The sequence below is a fragment of the Chiloscyllium plagiosum genome, chromosome 4 (assembly GCF_004010195.1).
Source record: "Chiloscyllium plagiosum isolate BGI_BamShark_2017 chromosome 4, ASM401019v2, whole genome shotgun sequence".
Classification (NCBI taxonomy): Eukaryota; Metazoa; Chordata; class Chondrichthyes; order Orectolobiformes; family Hemiscylliidae; genus Chiloscyllium; species Chiloscyllium plagiosum.
In genome coordinates, this window is record NC_057713.1 from 136,736,688 (window position 1) to 136,740,431 (window position 3,744).

The window sequence follows — 3,744 nt, forward strand, 5'->3', positions numbered from 1 at the left end:
ACTCCAAAAAAGTTTGTTTGCAGTATTAAATAGTTAGTTCTGGAGATTGATATTTAATGTTCAATAGAAAAGTTTATTCTTTATTATGGGTTGTCTTGTAAGCATGACAGTCATATACTTCCTCAAAGGAGTCCTTCTTTCATGTTAAAAGTATAGCATTAGGCAGCATGACAGTTTACAGCTGGAGATAACTGTAACGAGAGCAGGAATTTCATGAATTTCTCTCTGATAATTAATAAATTTGCAAGTGGTCCTGGAGCAATGTGGTAGGGTGCCAACAGGCAAGCACAAAGCACTTTTGTTGCTTAAACATGCTCCAAATACTCAAAATGTAGTCAGTAATGATGAATCTATATTTGAACTTCTTGGTGCAGAAAACAATAAGCACTGGCTGAGAGAGAATCCCACAGGTAAGATTTTGCAATTGGTGTCCTGAATGCTTTGTTCAGGTGGATGAGAGGCGAGATGCCTAAAGTCATCCATCCGAGATATAATTACAGAGTAAGCTGAAACACCAACAGCTATTACAGTGAGGCTTTGACTATGGCCCTGTAATTATTTCTCTGATGGCTGATGTTGAATATATTTTCCATTTATTTGATTGAGAAATGCAAGTATTATTGAGAACAAGAATTGAATGTCTGATATATTGTGTGTAACATTCATGAAAATAAGTCTTGGAATAGCTTGGAACGGGACATTTCACCTTAGCTTAAAAACTTTAATAGAAATTAGCATTAGTTTTTCCTTTAGCTCTGGACATGGACTGAAGGACATCTCATTATTTCTAATTTGTTACTCTGTGATCACTTTTATGATAAATATTTCGATGATGAATTTGTTACTCTCCTTGACATGCCCCATCCTATTCTAGAGAGTCGGCCAGTCAAACTTTGAGTCTTCTCCCAAGCCAATAGCTAGTTACTCTGAGATATTTATAAATTATAGTAGGTGTCTAGTTCTTAAAATGTCCTTCTTGCTATATAGTGAAGATATACCATCACTCGCCATCTCTCTGTGTGATTATGGATTGGAAACCATTAACATGAAACCAAAATGCTGTAAGTATTACACAGCATAAACATTGCAGCTAAAATCTACTGTGCCATCTGAATTTTTCCAATAATCTACATTTCAAGATTATCAGTCGCTTATTTTAGTGTTACTTGTGGCTCATGGAGATCTGTCTCTTCACCTTTCCCTGCACTTACAGACAGGTCTCCTTCAGGTTATATGTAACTAATTCTCTCTCATTGACAGAGATGTCTAAAGTCGACAGTGTGTGGTGCTGGAAAAGCACAACAGGTCTGGCAGCATCCGAGGAGCAGGAGAATCGATGTTTCGGGCAAGAATGATTCCTGATGAAGAGCTCCTGCCCAAAACGTCAGTGTCCCTGCTCCTTGGGCGCAGCCTGACCTGTTGTGCGTTTCCAGCACCGCACACTTTCGACTCAGATCTCCAGCATCTGCAGTCCTCACTTTCTCCTAGAAATGTCTGTAGTGTTGTATGAACAATGGTTAATTGTCTGTTATATTATGGTATAACATCTAGATTTCTTTACATTAATTCATCATACCCATTTTTCCACATAAACTAGTGCCAAACTACAATGATATTCCTAAGTTTGAAAATGACTTGTTAAAAACAATTGCAACAAAATGTACAGAAAACACAGCAGCTTATAAACTCATTGTGTTCTGGAACATCATTCAGTTTGACCAACAATTAGCAATAGTTTCATGGTCATCATTAATTCTCACTTAATTCCAGATTTTCTTTATTGAATTTGAATCCCACGGGCCATGGTGAGATGGAAACCCAGGTCCCTAGAACATTATTAATTCTATTAAATTAGAAGTGTGAAACTTTCATCTCTCTGCAGGTGACAGTACAGGTTGCAATAAGGTGAAATAGTGAGTTTTGAGAAGTTTTGTAGCTCAGGTTGAGGTTCTTGATGTAGGTTTGCTCGCTAAGCTGGAAGATTTGTTTTCAGACGTTCCGTCACCATGCTAGGTAACATCATCAATGAGCCTCCAGATGAAGCACTGGTGGTATGGCCCACTTTCTATTTATGTGTTTGGCATGGTGTGGCATTCCAATCAGAACTCGATCAGCAAACACATTGACTTGGGTCCCATTTACCATTCTCTCGCCAGAGCGGCGAGGAGAGAAGGAGTGGTGAAGTGAGGGCTGCCGGGAAGGGTGAGTTTTCCCGCATAAAAAGGGACTTACCTCAGGAGTCGGGCCTCCATTTTTCCAGGGTGGTGAGGAGAGAAGGAGGAGTGAAGCTGCTGGGAAGGTAAGGGCTTAATTTTGGGCAGTTTTTGCGACTGCTGTTGGGGAGGTTTTAAACTAATGTGACAGGGGGCTGGGAAGCAGAAGAGAAAACAAGTCTGCAGCGAGGTGGAGACTGGAGATGGTAAGGATCATGAAGATAGCATTAATAAGGGGAAGAGTAGGCAGAGAGCAGATGAGCGCAAAAAAACTGGTGGCCTGAAATGTATCTTCGTTAATGCAAGAAGTATAGTGTGTAAGGCAGATGAACTTCCCAAGGCTTGGATTGGTGCCTGGGAGTATGACATTACTGCCATCATAGAGACTTGGTTGAAGGAAGGGCATGATGATTGGCAACAGAATGTTCCAGGATATAGACGCTTCAGACAGGACAGGGAGGGAAGTAAAGAGGGGGAGGAGTTGCATTGCTGGTCAGGGATGACATCACCGCTGTGCTAAAGGAGGACACTCTGGAGGGCGTGGGTAGTCAGGCATTATGGGTGGAGCTGAGAAATAAGGGTGCAGTTACATTGTTGGGGCTGTATTACAGGCCTCTGAACAGTGAGCGTGAGGTAGAAGAACATATAGGCAAACAGATTATGGAAAGATGCAGAGGCAACAGGGTGGTGGTGATGGGAGATTTCAATTTTCCCAACATTGACTGGGATACACTTAGTGTCAGAGGTCTGGATGGGGCAGAGTTTGTAAGAAGCATCCAGGAGAGTTATCTAGAGCAGTATGTCAATAGTCCAATGAGGGAAGGGGCCAAATTGGACCTGGGACTGGGGAACAAGCCAGGCCAGGTGGTAGAAGTTTCAGTAGGAGATTTCTTTGGGAACAGTGATCACAATTCTGTAACTTTTATAATACTCGAAGATAAAGATGAGAGTGGTCCTAAGGGACGAGTACTAAACTGGGCCAAGGCCAATTATATCAAAATTAGGCAGGAGCTGGGAAACGTGGATTGGACACAGATATTTGAAGGGAAGCCCACATTTGAGATGTGGGAGGCTTTCAAAGATAGGTAACGGCAGTGCAGGATAGGCATGTCCCGTTGAAGGCAAAGGATAGGAAGGGCAAGATTCCTGAACTGTGGATGACAGGAGAAATCATACGACTAGCCAAGAGGAAAAGGGAAGCGTACATAAGGTCTAGGCAGCTAAGAACAGAACGGGCCCTGGAGGAATATCGGAAGAGTAGGACAAGTCTTAAACGAGGAATCAAGCGGGCTAAAAGGGGTCATGAAATAGCTTTAGCAAGTAGAATTAAGGAGAATCCCAAAGCATTTTATTCTTATAAAAGAAGCAAGCGGGTAACTAGAGAAAGGATTGGTCCGCTAAAGGATAACAAAGGAGGGCTGTGTGTCGAATCTGAGAGAATGGGTGAGATTCTGAATGATTACTTTGCATCAGTGTTCACTGAGGAGAGTGAAGAGTGCAGTTACATTGTTGGGGCTGTATTACAGGCCTC

The 3,744-nt window shown here is 42.0% G+C and overlaps 1 long non-coding RNA gene across 1 annotated transcript in view; it reads left to right on the top strand.

Annotated features, from left to right (window-relative positions):
* Nucleotides 1-314: 314 nt before the first annotated feature.
* Nucleotides 315-3,744, top strand: part of LOC122549608 — a 23,320-nt gene continuing 19,890 nt past the window's right edge. Inside the window, exon 1 of the long non-coding RNA XR_006311610.1 lies at nt 315-410. This is a non-coding gene — a long non-coding RNA (uncharacterized LOC122549608). The remainder of the gene's footprint in view (nt 411-3,744) is intronic.